Genomic DNA, 22,872 nt, shown 5'->3' with positions numbered 1-22,872 from the left:
GATTTGGCTAATTTTAGATGACTATCATTTATAATGGAAAATGACAAGCATTAGAAAGGATACAGAGAAAGTGGAACTCTAATGCATTGTTGGTAGGAATGTAAAATGATGCAGCCAGTGTAAAAAACAATGTAGTGTTCATCGAAAAGTTAAATATAGAAGTTCATATGACCCAGCAATTCCACTTGTAGGTTTGTACACAAGGAAAGTGAAAAGAGGTATCTAGCAGATACTTGTACGCCAATGTTTTTGGCAGAATTATTCACAAAAGTTGAAAGGTGGTGACAATCCAAGTGTCAATCAACAAATGAATGGATAAACACAATGTGCTACATACACACAATGGAATATTATTTGACCATAGGAAAGAATGAAGTTCTGAGACATGCAGCCATATGGGAGAACCTTGAAAGCATTATACTCAGTGAAATAAGCACGACACATGGAGACAAATATTCCATGATATCACTTATAAGACATGACTAGAAATAGTCAATTTGCAGAGACAGAAAATAGACTAGAGGTTTCTGAAAGATAAGGAGAGGGAGAAGTGGAGTATGTATTTGGTGGGATATGGAGTGTGTGTAAATAAAATAATTTAAAAAATTAAATATATGAATTACAGAAAAATCTGAATTTCCATTCAAAAGGGCTAAGAGCTCCCAAGAAAGAATGTATCTTGAAAATGAAAAAAAAATATATATATAGAAATACCCTGATGAAAATAACAAATACCAATGGGAAAAAAAATAAGCTTCCTGAAAGCAAAAACATCTACTATAGAATAAAAATTAGGTTGGGATTGGAGTTCTCATTACAAAATTAATAGTAGAACATAATGAATGACTGGCAACCAAGTTTTGAATGGAAAAAAGCTGCATTTATAAATTCATCCCATTCAAACTATTATCTGAGTGTAAGTGTAAAATCAATACATTTTAGATATTAAAAATCTTGGAAAGAATTCTATTTCTTGAAAATAAATAAATTTATTTATTTATTTGCATCCCAGCAAGCCTAAAATATTAATTCAATAAAAAGGAAACAGTGGTGAACAACTAATCAGGAAACAGAGGTGAACAAGTACCCAGAAAAATGTATTCTGATGTCCAAGTATTTACTGAGGATGTGATTTTGATATTAATACAAGTATCAGGAAAGAATCCTCAAGATAAAAGAGGAACATGCAAATAATAATGACAGCAATCTTACAGATAGTTTTTATGATTTGTAATTGCAGACTTTCTTGTAAATAAAATAGGCCTCAGTGACTATTTTACAGCTTTAAAAGCCTTTATCGGGAGAGAGAGGCAGGTTGGCAATGTTAAGGGCAGTAGTGTGGTTCTTTAATCTTCAACCACTATGCAAAAGTAATCAGAATAATTACTGTAACTAAAAATAATACTACTACTAATAAAGGCAACACCTTCAATAAAGCCAGATGCAAGTACCTATGAACACCCATATCTAACTGGGAGGAGTCTAGTTAGAAGTAAAATCATGTTCGAATCAGGAGGAAGCAGAAGGCCCTGAGACTCATTTATCATTGACGAACACCTACTCTCCAAATCCAAAGTGGGGAATTTCATTCATGAGTTGAAGTTCAGCAGGGAAGACAAACAAACAAACAAAATAACAGCCCAAATCAGTAAGGGACTTCACAGGCTCACAATCATGGATGAGTACAAGGGGATCACAGAACGATCGGAAAGTGCTGAGGGAGACTGGATTTGAAATCTTGAAAATATGGTCAGCTCAAGTTCCCTTCTAACAGAGCACACAATGAAAGAAACTATTTGAGTAGAATGCAAATTGAGCAGGGCCAGAGAAACTAAAGCAAAAGAAAGAAAAAGTTCATATAGAGTGAGGGAAAGCACGGGAGTAGGGAGTAATTAGACTCAGTATTGAGAAGCCACTTTTGGTTTTAAATACTTTTTGGTAACAACAAAAGAGAGAGGCTTCAAGCTGTGAAACTTGAGATGCTATTTTGAAAACCCTAATGACATAATGGATCTAAGCAACAGTCACTGATGGGAACCCTGAAATCATTAAGTAAAAAGCTGAATTTTCACTTTACAATAGATGAAACAATACAACTCAATGAATACACTACACTGATCAATCTTGGATTCATAGAAGAGTTATATCTCTGCATTATGTAATTCCTGGGTTATGCAATCAGAAATACATAACATTCCTTATAAATTGTTAATGACCCAAATCATCATAGCCTTTAGATTTAACTAAGTTTACAAGAAATACAGGGGATAGAAGAACATTTTAAATTACACTATTGGGATTCAAACAGCAAAATGCAAATGTGCAAAAATCTACAGTGAAAGATGATCTAGTTTCTTCAATAAATAACAAAAATAAATTGCAAAGATAAAGGGGAATGAAGATCTATAGATTAAAATATTCTTAAGAGACATCAGCTAAATGTAATGTGTCAATCTTGTTTGGATCATGCAAACTGATTTTGAACAGCATTTATGAGGCAGAGAAATTACTTTTTCATTGAAAATCTCAATAAATATCTCCCTGCTTACTAAAATTAATTAAAGTATTAATAGCTAATATTCTATTATATTGTTTTGTAGTGGAAAGACCAGTCCTTTGGATAATCTAGATATTCGTCTCAGCTCTACCACATGTGACCTTAAGGCAAACCTCATAACGGTTCTGGATCTCACTTTTCTCTAATTTAAAATAAGACTTCAGAGTAGGTTATATATTGTAGTGCTTTTCAAACTTTCATTTTTAATGGCTTCTTACACTTAAGATATAAATAGACACTCTCTATACACAAATGCACATAAACACGTGCATACACACAATACTACTATATAATTGAAATAAATATTTCATGAAATAGCATGTATGCGTACTATATGCAATGTACTTCATTTTCTTAATTTTGTATTCTGTTTAATTTATTTATAAGAAATGTTTTCCATGACACTCTATTTTCTTTCCTTTGTACTAACGGATTATAGTTTGAGACTAAGAGAAATGCTAGCTATAACATTTTCACCAACTTTTAAAATCTACCTGTAGTCAGGTGAAGTGTTAATAATTTATGTATTTTGAAGCCAAAAGAGTTTGAAATATCTAGAGAAAACAGACTAGGTATTTATCTAAAGAATAAAAAATAAAGATAAAATAAATTGAGTCTATTGCTGGAGATTTTGAATACATCAAAGAAATGCAGAATGCAATTAAAATAGAGATAGAAATACCTGGATTGCAAAATAAGAAAAAAGTAGAACTGATAAACAAAATATAATTGCCTATTTGAAAAATATTAAGAGAATTAATTAGCTATTTATTGATGCAATGAATCTGTAGAAATCAGACCCAAAAAATTAGAAATAAAAGTAAATATAATAATCAATAGAAATCTATTTTACAATTATTTTGAAAAAAAGTATAGATTTATAACAAGGAAATTGAAATGGATAAATTATTACAGAAATATAAACTATAAACCTGAAACAAGACATCAAGAAGTTGAACAAATGAATCCAGGGAAAGGCAAGTGGAAAATGATCATCTACTAAAAATTCAAGTGAAAGAATTGAGAACCACGTGAGAAATTGTCTTTGCTTCCTAAGAATAACTGTTTCTTTTATTACACAAATCTGATCCTAAATAGAGGGAATGATGACAAGTCTTCCAAATACAGCACTGATTCTAAGGCCTGATGATAACAGCAATAAAAGCAAAATTATAGTCTTGTGGTCTTTATAATTGAAAAACGAACAGTTTTAAATTAAGTCAGAGTAAAGAGCAGAAAGGAACAGTTTAATGAAGATTATCTCAGGAACATATAACTGGAATAATGTAAGGGAAGTCTTTACCATAATTTACATAGCAATATGATTAGTCAAAATAAGCATATAATTTTAGCAAATGATATTTAATATAATTTATTAATAATATTTTATTGTTTTTCATATAAAACTGAGAGCAAAGATATATATATACACACACACATATGTACATATGCTTATGGATTACTACTCAGAGATAACCACTACTAAAAATATGTAACATACTTTTCCAGGATTTTTATAGATAGTATATAGTAACATAAACAACATGTCATCATGCCATGCATCCTCTGTTTGCCCCACCAAATTTCTTGTATTCTGGTGCACCCTGCTCTCTGCCATTAGGATATCGATGAAGGGAGGGGTGCAAGGTGAAGATAGTCCTCTTATTTCCTCCTTATATGAACTTGATTATATCCCTCAGTGGATGGTCGCTGTTCCTCTCGAGGTGAACTGCTCTTCATGACTCTCTTTCCTTATGGGTTCAGGTTGCCTCTTTGTATTAGTTATCATGTGCTGCATAATAAAATTACCCCAGTTAGCATCTGAAAACATTAAAAAATTAGTAACTTACAGTTTCTCTGAGACAGGAATCTGGGAGTAGTTGGATGTCTCTGGCTTAAGTTCTCTCCAGAGATTGCAGTCAAACTGTCAGCCAGTCAGCCAGTTCTTCAATCATCAAGACTCATTGGGACTGAAAAATCAGCGTCCAAGCCCACTCCTGTGGTTGTGGAAAGGTGAAGGTCCTTGCAGGCTGTTAGACTGGGAGTCTTAGCTCCTTACCATGCCATGGGCTGCTCACAACATGGCAGCTTGCTTCCTTCAGTGCAATGATCTGAGAGAAAAAGAGAGAGAGAAAGGGAGAGAGGCAGAGAGAACAAAGAAGAAAAACCACAATCTCTTTAAACCTAATCTTTGATGTGACACCCCATCACTTCTGCTATATTCATTCATTAGTAGTGAGTAACAGTGTACAGGTCACACTCACAGAGAAGGGGATGACACAAGGGTGTGAATACCAGGAAGTGAGGATCACTGGGGATCATCTTAGAAGTTGTCTACTATTCTCTCTCAGTTCATCCCTTCAGTACAGTAGGTGGTGACATCTCAGCTATTGCCAACCCTGTTTTCCTGTAATATTACTGTAGTTTATCTACATTTCATATTTTAAACATTAAATCCTCTTGAGTCATCCAAATAGGGGGATGCCATCAATTTCCTAGTGAAACTTGACTTATAGAATAATTTATTATATTGATACATGGGGATTTGATGTAGGATCTTTCATATTATTAAATATACAATACAGTTTTATGAAAATGGGGTCATAAAATGAAGCTGTTTATAAACATTTTTTAAGTTTATAAGGTCATTTAACTTAACTATATATTATGAACTTTTACCATGAAACCAATTCCTTCTGTTAGACATTTAATTGGATTCAAATTTTACTTTTACAAATTTTAGGTCAAACATTTCTGTGATAAATATGGAAGTGCATTTGATCAATAAAAAGTGTACATACATATTTAAAGTTTATGGTATCTAGTGCCAAATTGTTCTTTAAAAAGGTTTCCTAATATGTATTTCTACAAGCAGAGTTTGAGAACATTTCAGAAGATGGTATTGCATAATATTCTTCTTTGATCTTTGTCAAATTTTTAAAACATCTCCCTATTGTTTTAACTTTTTTTTTAAATTATTAGGTTGAATTTTTTTCATATAAGCCATTTGTGTATTTTAGCTGTTGCCTAATTATTTTCTATATTTTGTTCATTTTAAAATAATTTTCTTATTGATTTGTAAAAGTCCTTTACATATTACAGATGTTATCTCTGTCACATATTTTGATAATTCTTTCCCCCCGTTTTTATTGTTCTGATTTGTCTTTTGTCTTTCCTCTTGATTGTATGAGTGTCTCTGTCAAAATATCTTTGAACCTTTTGAAGTTCAAATTGTTAATTTCATTTAAAATTCATTGTGATGGTTTGCAGCTGTATGTATCCCAGAAAAGTATTTTTTTAAAGCTAATCAATTCCTGTGGGTATAGACCTATTGTCAATGGGATATCTTGATTAGGTTATTTCAGTAAAAGTCCAGCCCCATGTATGTCTTAATCCTCTTACTGGAGTCCTTTATCAGAGGATTAAAGATAGAAAAAAGCTCCAGAGATGGAAAGAAAGACAGACGCTAAAAGAGAGGAACATGCAGAAGCTCAGAAAGGAAGTCACTGAAGCCAGAAGTTGGAAACAACAAAACCCAGGAAAGAAGGGAGAGACCAACAGACACCACCATGTGCCTTCCCATGTGACAGAGGTGTCCCAAATCACCAGCAGCCTTTCTTTGGGTAGAAGGTATTATTGCCTGTTGATACCTTAATTTGGACATTTTCATGGCCTTAGAACTGTAAACATGTGAGCTAATAAATCCCCATTGTTAAAAGCCAGACCATTTCCAGTATATTGCATTTTATCAGCGTCAGCAAACTGAAACATTCATATATCAATTTTCAAGCTTAATAACATTTTACCTTTCCCAAATTATATAAATTTCATGTATATTTTCTCCTAGTATATCTGTCATTTATTTTAAGAACTTAAACTTGAGAGTTTGTTCTTTATTCAGATAAAGTCACCACCAAATACCCTGTTGCTCATGCCAGAAATTGAGTTTTTCTGAACGCTTTCTTTTCCATCATTCCTTTTACACAGATCTGATAAAGCACCCTCTAGCTTGTGCCTCCAAAGTATTCCTAACCCCATCTCATCTCCAGCTCCTCTGCTATTAGTTTTATGTATAATACCATCCTTCCTCATCAAGAAATAGTTTTATAGCTGATCTCTTTTGGATGAGCCCTTTTATCACCTCAGATTCATTCTCCACACAGTAGAGCAATTTTATTTTAATGCAAATATAAGAATAGCCTGCCTCAATCAAGATGGAGGAGCAAAAAGCTTCAGGGCTTCATTCCCCCACTGAAGCTTAAACAACCAGGAAAAACTAGCAGAAACATCTTTCTCAAAGCTCCAGAAAACAGTTAAAGGATTGCAGTAATAGGGCAAGTGACAAATCAAGAAAAAGACATCTTAAAAATAGTAGGAGCTCCTCCTTGCTTGCCAATCCCTCACCCCCTCACCAGCTTTCTGGGGAGCTGGCCCATGCCCTCAGTGTAGGTCCTCAGTCCCAGTTCCATAGAGAACAGAGTTATCCTTGTGCACATACTGGAGAGTGGATGCCTGGCCCAATCTATCCAATGATAAACTGAGAGACTGAACCAGAACACTAGTCACAGGTTTGCCATCCCAAAACTTGCCCTGTGTGTAGAAGGCAGCTCACTGAGCTCTCCTACAGAATGCTGTGGGTCAGCAGTCAAGTTGTGGCTATCTGGGGCAAGGGATTGCTGGATGTGGGACATACAGTGCAGCGTCCAGGACCATGGGGAAACTGTTTCCTTGGGAATAGGGGATATTCATATCTGTGTAAATGGCGGAATACTTAGGGCCACACATAATGCCCAAGACAAGATGCATGCACAGAATGGACCAGGGAGACCGCTATGTTTGTCCTTGAGCTATTCTCTAAACTCATTGTATGGCTAAACTCTGAAGGTGAACATAAAGACAGGTCATTCTGCAATGATTACAAAAGGTGTTTTCCTTTTTTTACCTTTCTGTTGTTGTTGTTGGCTCCTGGCAAGCAAGGAAAGCTCTGTCATAACACTAATTTAAGGAACTGACATCTCAAGTCCAATTCTAGTGATAACACATTAAAATATCAAAGTGTCCAGATTTCAACAAAATATTACAAAATATACAGAGAAACAGGAAGCAATGGCCCAGGCAAAGGAGAATATTAAAACATTGGAAACCATCAATAAGGAAGATGCGACATGGGCATACCCAAAAAGGACTTTAAAATAGTCCTAAATATACCTGAATAAATAAAGAAAAACATGGACAAATAACTAAAGAAAAAGGAAACCAATAGAATAATATAAAGAAAATATCAATGAAGAGATGAAAATTATGAAAAGGAACCAAATAGAGCTGATGACTACAGTAACAAAAATTAAAAATTCCCTAGAGGATGCCAACATCAGATTGGAGCTGGCAGAAGAAAGAATCAGTGAACTTGAAGGTAAGAAAATTGAAACCATCAAGTCTGAGGAGAAAGAATGGTGTGAGGGGAGTATATGGAAACTCTGTAATTTCTGCATCACTTTTCTGTAAACCTGCAACTTTATCAATAAAAAATAATAAATACAAATAAAAATATAAAAAGAAATAGTCAAGAAAAGTGAACAGGGCCTGAAGAACCTGTGGAACACAATCAAACATACCAATATACGCACTGTGAAGGAGGGAAAAAGAGAAAGGGACAGAGAGACTATTCCTTTAAAGAAAGAGTAAGTTTTTTTTTTTTTTTAAAGAAAGACAAGAAGAAACAAACAAAATGAGCCATTAATCCCTCCTTTAAAAGATCTAATGATTCCCTAATACTTTTGAGATAAAAATATAAACAGTAATTTTTCAGAAAAGGAAAAACAAAAGTTAATAAACATCTGAAAGATGCTCAACCTTATTAAGTGTTAGGAATTTTATTCACCTGATTGACAGAAATTAAAAGAGGGATAGAAGCTATGTTTGGTAGAGCATGGAGAAAAGTGTATTATGCATTATTCAAGGGAATGTTTATTCATAGTCTTTTCAAATGGCAATTTGATATTAACTATCAAAATTTAAAGCCTACATATATTTTGACCCAGCCAATTTCACTCCTAAAAATCTATCCAAATGAAATAATTGTATAAGTGTGTAAGAATTTATGCATTGTGCTGCATATAACATCTATATAATACTAAAAAAGTAAAAATTGCCAAAAAACAAATGTCTATCAAGAGAGCATGAAAGTATATTATGTAATATAAAAAGAAAATTCTATATGACCTTCCATGGTAGGAAGTCTGTGATATATTATAGTGTAAAAGAAGGAAATGGTACCATTGCATAATGTACAGGAAATTGCCTAATACCAACATTCAGCATCATAATGTAGCTGTGAAGAGCAAAATCTCTGGATCCAGACAAGCTGGGAGAGAATCCAGCTCCAAAGCTCACCAGTGTGTGACCTTAAGCAAGTTAATCTCTCTCCACCTCAGATTTCTCATCTCTAAAAAGAGGATAAAAATAGTATCCATAATAATCTTCATAGTGTTGTCATGAATTAATATTTTACAGTCATTTAGAACAGTGCCTGACATGGGGTAGGTGCTATAGAAGAATGTGATATAAACAAATTAACTTTAAGTAAGTAAAAAATAAAGAAGATTTGTGAACATTTCTAATATACACAATTTCCTGGTTTTCACCACATGGTACTTTGAACACATGGAGGATTACACTTCCCTTCTACTCTAAAGTAAATGTGGCATTTACCACTCTGGCCAAAGTAATGTAAGCAGAGTTGTCAAGTGTCACTTTGGGGCTAAAACATTTAATTGCCGGTGCTGAAATCTGCAGTCCTCTCTTCCCTTATGCCACTCAACATAGATGATATGAAATGACTATTTGACCCATGTAGACATGTAGCATGAGTAATAAATACTTATTGTGCTAAATCACTCTGATACCTGTGTTGATAGTTAATGCTGCACAACCAATTTTATTCAGGCTACTATAGGTAACAGTCTAACCACAAGGCAACAAACAGTTTGAGGCAATTCTCCTTAAATGTTCACATAAGAAAAAGGGGATTGGTTTTGAAATTTTTTTTGAAGGGCAAAACGTGTGGCTGACTAATCAGAACTCTGCAGGCTACTAATAAATCAAAATGAATGTCACATCTTCCACTGAAGCAAATTGCTGAGTGACAACCTTAAGGAGCATTAAGATTAATTTTAAAAATTTGTCAATCAACTCTATAAATATTCATATAACAAAACAGCACCATCAGTTATTTTCAGCATCCCACTGGGTTCTGAATTCATCACTTGCAGTTAAAGTCAGTTTTTATATATGTATATGTGTGTGTGTGTATTTCTTGTAAGGTGCAGTTCATTTCTTGGCATTTTGTGTTCTTTCCTATTACATGTAATGAAGCATATACCGCTCATCTAGGAGACTAGGTTCCTGTTGAAGGTAAAGACTTTCCTATCTATCACCAACAGAAAAAATCTTTCTCTACTGTTTCAGGGAAACATGAAAATAAAGTTTGAGTTTGTCATCAGAACATGACAAGATTTGGATGACTGGGTAGGGCTTGCTTGAGAAGAGTTCTGAGGTTATTTGCTAAGTGGGATTATCAGGTAGGTTGGGTCTTTTGCTAACTGCTATTGATATAAATGGTCATGGTAGGTAGTAATACTGAAGTGTGGTCTAATGCTATGTTAGAAATACAGATATGCTGATATCTTAAAATATTTGGGTTTAACCCTGGACTCAGCATAATGGTTATGATTGTGGTCAGCAAAGATACGCATGTATGGATTTAATTTTCATAATTCACCAATTTATTCTTTTATGGATCTTGCTTTTGGTGTTATATCTAAAAACCAATATCCTAACCCAAAGTTTTAAATATTTTCTATGTTTATTTGTAGAAGTTTCAGAAGTTTAACAGTTATGTCTGCAGTCCATTTTGAATTAATTCTTGTACAGTTGCATTAGGTATGGATCAATGTGTTTTTTAAAAATTTTGTTTGCATATAGTTAACTAATTTTTCCAGCACCATTTGTTGAAAAGCCATTGCCTGTGCCACTGAATTGCCTGTGTGTCTTGTCCAAAACCGGTTGTCCAAAATAGTTATCTATTGTATGTCTTGGTTTATTTCTGAAATCTTTGTTCTATTTCATTATTCCATTTGTCTATCTTGACACCAGTACCACAATATCTTGATTACTGTAGTTTTAAGATGTTTTAAAATCAAGTAGTGTTAGCCTTCCAATATTGTTCTTCTTTCTAATATTGTTTTGCCTATTATATGTCCTTGGCATTTTCATATGGATTTTAGAATCACATTGTCATCTTCTACAAAAAAAAAATCCCAATATTTTAATTGGATTGCATTGAATCTACATATCAATATGGGGAGAATTGGCATTTTAGCAATATTGAGGCTTCCGACCCAAGAACAAGTTATAGCTCTTTGATTAATTAGATTATTTTTATTTTTCTCAGCAAGGTTCTGTGACTTCCCATGTAAAATATTTCACATTACTGTCAAATTTACCCCCAGGTATTTCATATGTACTGATGGTGTTGTAAATGGTGTTATTTTTTATTTCAATTTCTGATGATAATTGTTGCTAGTATATAGAAACAATTTTTGTATGTTGTTATTATATCTTACAAATTTGCTAACTTTACCCATTTGTTCTTGTAGATTTTTTGTACATTCCATTGGATTTTTTTTACACAGTAAATGATGTTTCCTTTCATTTCTTGATGCCTGAGTTTTTATTTCCTCTTGCCTTATTCCATAGGCAAAATCACATCTGATGTGAGTGAATGTCCTTATTCTGTTCCTGATATTAGGGGCAACACATTTAGTCTTTCACCATTAAGTATGATGTTAGCTATATAATTCTTGTAGTTGCCCTTGATCAGGTAGAGGAATTTGTCATTTATTCCTAGTTTTCTGAGATTTTTTATTGAAGATAGATATTGTATTTTGTCAAATATTTTTCTATTATGATCATGCCTTTTTTTTTATTTTGTATGATGAATTACATTGACCAATTTTTAACGCTTGACTAACATTGCTTTCTTGGCATAAACCTCACTTGGTTATAATGTATTATTTTTAGGGATAGCTAGATAATAGATACAATTTGATGAAGCTGCTTAGAAAATGTGCATCCATGTTTATGATATTTGTCTTAGTTTTCCAAGCTATTATCACAAATACCATACAATAGATTGGCTTAAACAATGAGATATTTCAACAGGATAGAATCAAGGTGTCAGCAAGGCTATACTTTCCCTACAAAATCTATAACATTCTGAAGCTGACTGCCAGTGATCTTTAGGAATCCTTGGATTGTATCCCTGAGTTGTGTTATATGGCAATGATCTCTCCTCTCTTTTCCAGGTTCCATTGATTTCAAGCTTCTGGCTCCTCCCCATGGTTTCTTTCTCTAAATCTGAATTTCTTCTGCTTATAAAGACTCCACCGGCCAGACTAAGGCCCAAACTCATTCAATTGGGGCACTTCTAAACAACAGCTTCAAGAGACCCTGTTTGCAATGGGTTCCCGTCTACAGGAATGCAGATCAAGACCAAGAACATGTCAAAAATGGGATACATAATTCATTCCACCACAAGATTATTGGTATGTAGTTTTATTTTCTTCTAGTATTTTTGTCTGGTTTGGGTATTTGGGTAATGCTGAACTCATAGACTGAGTTGATATATGTTCTTTCCTCATCAATTTTCTGAACAGTTTGTGTAGAATTGGTATTATTTCTTCTATAAATGTTTGGTAAAATTCATCAATAAAGCCAACTGGCTTAGGGTTTCTTTGTGGGGAAGTGTTTTAACTATACAAAATTTTTCTTTAATTGATACAGGGCTATTCACGTTATTAATTTCTTCTCGACTGGACTGTGGTAGTTTTTTTTTTTTTTTTTTTCTTTTAAGCAGTTTGTCTATTTCATTTAAATTCTTGAAATTATAGTAATAATTGTACTCATATTATTCCCTTATTATCTTTTTAATATCTGTAGAATCTGAAGTGATGCTACCTCTATTTTTATTAATTTTGGTAATGTGTGATTTTTCTGTGCTCAGGTTGGCTAGAGTTTTAGCAATTATATTGATCCTTTAAGAACCAAATCCTGGTTTTACCTATGTTTCTCTGTTGTTTTTTTTTTCTATTTTATTTTTTACTGATTAAATATTTATTTTCTTTCTTCTGCTTAATTTGGGTTTAATTTGCTCTTTTTTTTCTATATGTTAAGGTAGAAGCTGAAGTTGATTGATGATTCTTCTTTTCCAATAAACTTTGTTGTAAACTCTCCACCCCACTCTATCACCACAAATACTACTTTTAAAGCATTCTACAAATTCTGATTTTTAAAAAATTATTCACTTAGTTCAAAATACTTTTTCATTTGTCTTTTGGTTTCTTCTTGGACCCATGGCTTATCTTGAGCTGTGTTATTGGTTAACAAGCATTTGGGAACTATTCAGACAACTTTCTATTATTATTTGTAATTTATTTCCACTGTGGTCTCAGATCATACTATGTGTACTTGAGTCCTTTTAAATTTGTTGGGCTCATTATATGGCCTAGAATATAGTATACTTTAGTAATTGTTCTGTGTGTACATGAAAGAAATGTCTATCCTTCTTTGATTGGGTGGAGTGTTCTATAAATGTCAATCAAGATTAGTTGGTTGATAGTGTTGTTCAAGTCTACTATATTCTTGTTTTTTTTCCTTGTCTACTTGTTATATCAATTATTGATACAGGAATATTGAAATATCTGACTGTAATTGTGGGTCTCTTGGTAATGGATTCCTTCAGACTTTGCATGTATGAAAATACAGTTTTTATGACTTAAATAATTTTAAACATATTTAATCTCATTTCATGGTTGATATATGATCTACTTTAGTAAATGTTCCATGTGTACTTGAAAAGAATATGTATTCTACTGTTGTTAGAGTATTCTATACATGTCAGGTCAATTTGGCTGACAGCGCTTTTAAGTCCAATACATCTTTGCTGGTTTTCTAATTATTATATCAATTATTAGGAGGAATGTTGAAATCTTCAATTATATCTATTTCTCCTTGTAATTCTCCATGTTTGCTTCATGGGGTTTGAAGTTCTGTTATTATGTTCATAAACATTTCTGATTGTTATGTCAATGTAGATAAATTTTTATTATAATTTGCTATTATGAAATTATCTTTTTTCTACTAATATCCTTTGCTTATCTGATATTAATACAGCTACTCCTGCTTTTGTTTTTACTAGTGTTAACATGGTATTGCTTTTTCCATTTTACTTTTAACATTTTTATGTTTATGTATTTTAAGTGCATTTCCTGAAGTGAGCATGGAGTTGGGTATTTTATTTTTCCCCAATCTGACAAACTGCCTTTTAACTAGAGTGTTTAAACATTTAACATTTAATGTGATTATTAATGTGGTTACATTTAGGACTATCTTGCTATTTGATTTCTATTTGTCCCATCTATTCTTTGTTCCCTCTTTCTCTTTTCTGACTAATTTTTGATTGACTATCTTTTATGCTTCTATTTTATCTTCTTTGTTAGTTTTTTAGTTTTAATTCCTCATAGACTTTTGTGGTTGATTTTATCTTATCACAGTGATACTGTACCACATACAGTATAAGAACCCTACAATAGAATACTTCAATTTCTTCCTTCTAGGCCTTTATGTTACATGCTATTGTTGTTATGGATTATATATATAACAAACTCAACAATACATTGTTTTTTTAAACAATTTTTTTAGAAATATTTAAATAATAAAAGTATCATTTGCTAATCAATGTAGGTACCATATCTTGTTCTCTTCTTTATGTAGATTGATAATTCCATTTAGTATGATTTATCTTCTGTCTAATGACTTTTATTAACATTCCTGGTAGTTGCAGTCTGCTGATAGCGAGTTCTTTCAGCTTTTTATTTTTGAATATATCTTTACCTTTCTTTTTGAAAGGTATGTTTCTGGGTGTAGGATTCTAGATTGACATTTATTTGTTTCAGTGCTTTCATAATAATGTTGCACCACTGTCATCTTGCTTGCTTTTTTTCAACCATATCTGCTGTCATCCTTATCTTTTTCTAATGTACATAATGTGTCCTTTATTCTCTGGCTATTGTTAAGATTTTTCTTTTTATCCCTGGTTTTGAAACCAATTTAATTTGATGTTATTTGATACAACGTTCTTTGTGCTTCTTGTGCCTGGAAATTGTTATAATTTTATCAATTCGAAATTTTTCACCCATTATTTTTAAAATATATATTTTTTCTTTTTCACCAAAATCCTTGCTAATTGGATTGCTCTATTCTGGGATGCTCATTTATTGGGCTACATTTTTCAGGAGTGTGGGCCAATTGTATTAAAGGGGTAAGATTCTCTATATAAGGAGAAAGAGGTGGGCCTTCTCTGTGCCTCCTCTCTTCTGTGCAATATGGTGCTCTCATCCATTGGGGGTCAGTTAATGGTAAACCTGAGATTTATAGTTAGGAGAAAATCTTCTTCATTGTGTCTTGAACCTAATTTGCTTTAAGCCAGCTTCACCAGTGTTTCTTGTTTTAGAAGTTACAGGCACCCATCTTTTAAAAATACGGTCCCATTTTACATTGTTGCTATTGTGTGTAACTCCATTGGGAACCTTGTGCGTAAGACATATGACATTGAGAATTCCTGGATTTTCCAGCCAAATACCAGTGAAATTCAGTCAATATCCCAAGGGAGAGAGTAAAGCATAAGTCATTAATAAGGGAGCATGAAAGAGCATAATTTGGAACACTGCATTTACATTTTATGATTGAAAGAAGGAATATGTTGGGTACCTCTTTGACATGAAATGAAAGTTACTGAGGAAGTACACATCTTTATCCATTATGTTATGAAGCACCATTTAGAGTTGTATCATGATAAGGGCATTATTAAGATGAAGAAAAAAAATGATGGGAAGAATAAAGGCAGTGGCAGAGAAAATAGAAAAGAAAGGTAGGTAGAATATAAGAGTATAAAATATTAATGAAGTTACATTTACAAGATTGATTGGAGTGGATAATGAGAGAGAAAAAAGGGCTAGAATAACACTCAATTTACTGGTTTGGACTTCTGGGTGCATGTAGATGCCATTGATGAGTCAAGGCTGGGACACAAATAACGGAAAATTTTAATGTATGCTCTACTATCATTTAGGAATCTATAGAGTCATATGCAGTTTCTGGTGTGCTAGCTGTAATACCACCCTTTTGTTCCCACTCTACTCGCAAAAACATGTTATAATGTAAGTGAATAAAAAGATGTTCATTATAGGGATGGATTTGAACCTCCTCTAAACCATTTGCAAATTTTAGTACTTTATTAGTAACAATTTTTTGCAACACTTCTTACAGCTTATGGAACCAGACCAACAAATTATTTCAACACCAAGATAGAAGTTATAGTCTCCAAAATTTTCTTGTTACCTCCATTATAACTTATTCAGGACCATCTTCTAGTGTGGCCAGAATTATCCTCCTAAAAATGATGATCACATTGTATCTTTCTGTTGTATTCCTAGGACAATAGTTTAAAATCAAAACTCCTTATCTTAGCATATATTTATCTCCAAAATCATCCTAAATTTAATATTGCAGACTCATTTTTTTAACAACTCCCTCTTATGTGTGACATCACCAGGATATTCAGGTCCTTTTGCAACTCCATGCCTTTGCAGATGTTATTTCTTCTTACTGTAATGTCCCATCCTTATTTCTTCAGCTGCTTTTTCCCTAAAAATATCTGCACATCTCTCAACTATTAATATCTCCTCCCCAGCAAAATATCCAACTTTTTAAATGAGAAAGAGACACTCTGCAACACAATTTTGTTGTATCTATACAACAGCACCTATTAGAATATGCTTAATTTATTAAATATGCAACAGCTCATCTTGTTACAATTTATATGTTTCCATCTCAGTCTTGCATTTGAGAATTTGAACTTCTCAAAGACAGGGACTATGTCTTATTCATTGTTACATAACCATTGGTTCTGAGCACGTTGTCAAGTACAACATAGGCTCAATAAATAATTGAATGTGTAACATAAAAATTTGATAGCGTTGCTCCAATCTTTATATATTTTTTGACATTTTTGGCTATAGTGTCTGTCAATTACTGAGAGAAGGGTGTTAAACCCAATAAAAATTGCTGATTTATTCTATTCCTTTTAATTTTGTCGGTTTTTGTATTTTGATAATAATTTTAAGTGCCTACATATTTTGTATTTTATGTCTTCTGGAGGAATTCACCCTTTTATAGTTTTGAAATATCCCTCCTTGACTTAAAGTGTAATTTGTCTGATAAGCACAGAAGGTTTCCTACGATTTGAGTTTGCATGGCATATCTTTATCATGTATTTACTTTTCCATACATATTTTTCTAGACAGTTACTTTATATTTAAAGTGCTTCTCTTATTAACTTCATATATTTGGGAAATTTTTGTATCCAGTTTGACAAACTCTCATTTTAATTAGAGTGCTTAGTCATTTTGTATTTAGTATAACTAATGATATGGTTGGTTTTGTTTGCCATCTTGCTGTTTGTTTTCTACTGCCATTATCTTCTTTGTTCTTTTGTCTTTCATTGATAAACTTCTTTTTGATTAATCAGTCTATTTTAGAATACAATTTTATCTACCTTATTGACTTTTTAGATATTTCTCTGTGATGCATGAAATAAGTTTATGTAAAGAATTTCTCATCTTCCCTATGAGAGTGTACATGATTATATTTGCTGTGTTTGAAATCATAAACAATTTCCTACCAAAATGTTCTTTTGCTTGTAAACAAGCTTTTCCAAAATTGCTTGTAAATGTCTTTCTTTAAAGGGTTGAAAAGCATGTTTTACCTCAAAAGCCTGCCAAAGTTTTAAGTACATTAATTCCTATACTGATAAGTATAAGTTGTTTGTGAGATCTTGTTTGCTCATGCTAAGATAAACAAGTGGCTATTTTATCCAAAAGAGATAACACCTGCTGTACCCAAAGTTATAAATAATTTACATAACCCATAATGCAATGTATGAGAGGATTCAGGGTGTAGCCAATCAGAACCTGGTTTATACAACTGTGAGACAATAGAATAGTACTCTAGTCAATATAAAAGCATAGAAACCAGACTATATTGAGCATTGATTGGACACGGATTCCTGAGTATCTCTGAAGTGCACTGAGCCAATTGATGGGCCAAAGCACATCAACCATAAGGTGACTCCAACCCCTCACATAGATTAAAGTGACCCCTCTATGATCAGAGGTCACTTTATTTGCTGGCTGGGAGCAAGAGGAGACCAAGGTAGTGAGAGGGACTTGCAGGAAAATCAACATATGCATTCTTCCCTGTATTTTTTTCTTGCTCACAATTGGTGCTTAGCTTACTGAAGAGCTAAATGATGTTTGTGTGCAATCTTTTTCTCAGTACTGCTTCCTTGAACTCGAAGTACTCCATCTTGAATCCATCTTGAACCCATGGTTCAGTTTTGATACATGAGGTGTATCAAATACTACTAATAAAATAACTTTATTTACTTATTTATTTACTTACTTTATTTTTTCAGTGGTTGCTCTAGAGACTGCAATATGCATCATGAACCTATTGCACCAATCCTGGAATTAATATTTTACCATTTCACATATATTACACTTCCATTTATTCTCTCCCAACCTGTGCCACTGTGCTTAATATTTCTATATCTGTCTTATGAACCTCATAATACAATTATATTTCCTAAATTTCCTTTTTTATTAAGCCATATTTATTTAGGTATAATTTATATACAGTAAAAGTCGCTGTCAGTTGGCATTTAAAGAAATCAAGAGCAGAGAAAACAAAAAGTCTCCTATGTTTAACCAACATTTGTACCATTTGTGATATTCTTCCTAACATCCTATAGATCCAGATTTCCTTCTGGTATCTTTTCCTTCAGCCTGAAGAACTCCGTAGTATTTTTTCTAGTCCAGGTATGATGGTGACAAAATCTCTCAGCTTTCATTCATCTATGGATATTTTATTCTGTCTTCATGTTGAAGTCTGTTTTCACTTAATACAGAATTCTCGTTGGTAGTCTATTTATCTTTACTTTAAGAATATTAAAGATTTAATTCCATTGTCTTTTGACTTGCTTTTTTTAAAAAAAATTTCGGTTTAATTCTATACATATTTATTGGACAGTTGTTATACCAGGAATCCAGTTAGATGGGTTATAAAGATGATTAATAAAAACCATATATCAAAACCCAGGTACCGTATTAACATTTGTATCTGTATGTGTGTACCCTAATTCTTTTTTTGAAAAATTTTTTATTAGAGAAATTGTGGGTTTACAGAACAATCATGCATAAAATACAGGATTCTGATACACCACCCCACCAACAACACTTGCATTGGTGTGGAAAAATTTGTTACAGTTGATGATAACACTTTTTTTTTGTAATTCTACTACTTTTTTAACAGTAGTGACATTTGTTACAATTAATGAAAGATTATTAAAGTAGTGCTATAACTATTGTCCATAATGTATAAAGGGGTATTTTTTCCCCACATTCCTGACCTATTTTTTTTCATGCATGTCTTTATTTTATTACTCTTCTACCCATACACTGGATAAAGGGAGTGTCAGTCACACAGTTTTTATAATCATATTGTCACATTATAAAAGCTATATAGTTATACAATCATTATCAAAGATCAAGACAGTTCAGCAATTTCAGGTGTTTCTTTCTGGCTATTCTGATACACTAGAAACTAAAAAGAACTATTGATATAATGAGTCAGTAGTCATAATCGTTTGTTAAATCCTATTTTCTCAGTTACACCTCCTCCCTCTCATTTGATCATTCTCTCAAACTTCAAGGATACCTAGACAATGACCATTTTAGCTTCTTTGTGCTGGAAACAGGTGTGTCGACATAATGGGGTAGAGGAATGAAACAGGTTGATATTCTTGGAGAGACTGGTACCTCTGGGTTTCAATGCTTATCAGGCATAGGAACAATCTGGAGGCCTTAAGTTTCTGAAAAAATAAACTTGATGAGTAAAAAATTTATAGAGTCTTAGATAGAGCCCAGGGTATTCTTTAGAGTTTTCAGGAAACTGTTGGTTGGGGCTTTGTTTACTGTGGCAATTTGCAATATCTGGCTGAAGCTTGCATAAGGGTAACCTCCAGAATGACTATTTGAAATCTCTTAGCCACTGAAACTTTATTTTGTTTCATTTCTTTCCCCCTTTTGGTTAAGAAGGCTTTCTCAACCTGATAGCAGGGCCAGGTACATTGCTTTTAATGAGAAGTCAAACTCTCTTTCATACCATTGTTCATCTTATTGTAATGTGTCCTTTTCCTCTGGTACTTTTAAGTCTTTCTCTTTCTTTGGTTTTTCAGGAAGACATGATTATCATGTGCCTAGTTGTAGTTTTCTTTCAATTATCCTGCTTGGGCTTCACTGAGTTTCTAGGATCCGTGGATCACTGTTTTTGATCAAATTTGAAACATGATTGGCAATTTTTTCTTCAAAAATTTTTTTTTCTCTGCCCCATTCAAAAATACGTATTCTAAGCCCCTTGGTCATAGTGCTGTGCCCTCAGTGGAATTGATCTTGGAGCCCTTACTTCAAACTAATATCCATATTTTCTTATGGAAAATATACTGTGCCTTGTAATGTAGTTATTTATATGATTTACTTATTCTCCCTAGTAGTCTGAAAGCTTGTTGAGGGTGCATGATTGTGTTTTCTTTTCTCCTTCAAGTTATTTTTAAACTGCTAGTGCTTTATCAATACTTTTTGATAAATAAATATCTGATGGGTTTGAAACTGAAAACTACAAAAAATTCTGACATCTAAATTTCTATTTTTAGAATAAAATTCAGTAGTTAAAAAAGAACCAATTACATTTACTTACACAATAAATCTAGAAAATACAGGCCAAAAATACCTCCTAGTGATGTTACACATAGTTGAAAATGTCAACTATTAACATACTGTTTTCTAAATGATATCTAATAGAGGTTCAGGGAAGATATTTTACCTAAGGAGACTGTAAACAATGGGGATTTTTCTCAAACAACTTACATTTCCCACAGCGATCTGTGGTCTGTACTCTCATGTCAGATAGGCTCTCCATAGGATTAAAAGGTTTACTGAAAATACAGCCATTCATTGCCCACCAGTCATGGGCCTCAGAATTCACTACCTAGAATTTGTTCTAAGTTATATAACGTGACACTAACTTCAAGATGTATTAAAGTGACTGTCAGAGGTTTGCCATTGTGAGTAAGTGTACTATTAGAGTATAAAGATAACAACAGTGATTTATTTGTGGGGAGTCAACCTGGGAATTATTCCTTTTCTTACTTCCTGTCTTAGATTCCTGAGTTTTCTTGGCAGCACCAACAACAGATTTTCTTTAACTTGGAATCGTCACATGCAATATAAAAAATTATGCATCTTAGCAAGTCTAAATTATTTTTTCTCAATGTCAGCACAACATAAATGTATTCTGAATATCAACACTATCGGCATTAATAGCATTAGCTTGCATTTATTTTGTAAATTATAGTACCTATAGATTCAAGTGTTCCAAATATCGAGTATTCTTTTATTTTACAAACCATAACTCTCTGGGGGAATCATGAATCACAGATATCATAGTAATATAGTCTACTTCCCTGTTCTAAGCTATGGACACTCCAATAAAGCTTCTTTTTATCTCTCTGTTGCAGGAAATAGGTATTAAGTTTCTTATGATAAATTAAGTTATTCTACCAGGTATATTGTGATTCCCCACATCTATATCTATATCATCTATGTCTATATATGTATCTATATCTATATTATTTGTTTATTTATTTCTGATTTACTGTATCAATAGAAGGGAATCTCAGTGAGAAATACTATAAGATACAGGTGTATTTATTTTATAGTACTTAGATCTCTCAAATTACCTCGCTTCCTTGTTTTATTTATGTTCTTACCACCAACTAGACTCTAAATACAATTATAATTGGCACATTTTAATATTTGTCCATTAATATATTCCATGTACTTCCAGTAGTTTTTGCAAAAAAGAAATAGGAATTCAAAATTAATTGATGAATGGATGGATGAATGGTATTACACAAATTTGTTCATTTTTAAAAGGGAGTGACTTTCTAAATCTACCTTAGGATATTTCTCATGGAAAATTCTTTCTTCAAATTTTATTTTCTGACCCAGTCATACTACTGTGATTAGGTTCTAAGATGGTATCATACAGGAAATTGTTTTTGTTGTTAGGGAATCTTAAGAGGAAGTAGGGAGGATAAAAGTAGGTAATATTTTCTGCATGTGATTTCACTTTTTTAATGAAACTCTGTTCTTATTCTTACTGCATACATTGCTTTTACTGTCTATATCTTTTTGAAACATATATTAATGTGAGTCACTAATGAACTGCCATCACAGTATATTTAGCATATTGGATTAGTTTCTTAAAAGTACGAATAGCAATAAAGTTAACACTAAGTATATATTTACATTTAAGTTTTAATTTTAAAGTATACATGAATGTTCTAACAGTGCCTATCTAGAACCTGGAAGTAATGTGAAAAAAGAATCTCACGTATACCTTATTAAAAAATTTGTTCAAAGAAAATGCAACTGGAAATTTTTTTATTTATTTGTTTTTGTTCTTTTTTAATTGATGGCAGGAGGGAATCTAACTAATGAATGTGAATCTTAACCTTGAATCCTAAGGATTTTACATGTTTATTTAACTGGGAGAAAATATAAACAATTTAAAGGAAGTGAGTTAAACTGCTGTCACAGCCGAGTGGTTTTACATTTGAACCTCAGCTCTACTATCTAGTAATTCTGGCTTCATACCTTCTTTGAATGTCAATTTACTCCATATGGAAAATGAGGACTATAATCTCTTCCTCAAAAAGAACTTTTATTTTTTGAGAAAGAATATTCACAATTGTGTTTTATTAATTCCTAAGTCCAAAAGACCTACCACTAAGAGAGCAAACACTATAATAATAATGCAATTGTCTGTCACCCAATCACACGTGCTTTCTGAAGGGCTGATATGACTATTCTCAGCTCCCAGAGGAGGAAACTGCTGGCCTTTTTTTTTTTCTTTTTGCAGCCAGACCTGGGCTCCAACCACATCTGTAAACACAAAGTTTATGGCTGAGAAGCAAGAGCTGTGAATAAGTAGATGCAAAAAACAGACTGTTCCATCCCAAATGTGCCTGCCAGAGGCAAAAAGGAAATAGACTTGACATTTACTTGGCATCTGAATGC

The 22,872-nt window shown here is 32.8% G+C and overlaps 1 long non-coding RNA gene across 1 annotated transcript in view; it reads left to right on the top strand.

The window, feature by feature from the left end:
- Positions 1-10,024: 10,024 nt before the first annotated feature.
- Positions 10,025-22,872, top strand: part of LOC119509248 — a 283,695-nt gene continuing 270,847 nt past the window's right edge. Inside the window, exons 1-3 of the long non-coding RNA XR_005211659.1 lie at positions 10,025-10,137; positions 10,432-10,498; positions 11,923-12,162. This is a non-coding gene — a long non-coding RNA (uncharacterized LOC119509248). The remainder of the gene's footprint in view (positions 10,138-10,431; positions 10,499-11,922; positions 12,163-22,872) is intronic.

The sequence above is a fragment of the Choloepus didactylus genome, chromosome 14 (genome assembly GCF_015220235.1).
Source record: "Choloepus didactylus isolate mChoDid1 chromosome 14, mChoDid1.pri, whole genome shotgun sequence".
NCBI classification, from domain to species: Eukaryota; Metazoa; Chordata; class Mammalia; order Pilosa; family Megalonychidae; genus Choloepus; species Choloepus didactylus.
This window is presented reverse-complemented; position numbering and strand designations above follow the sequence as displayed.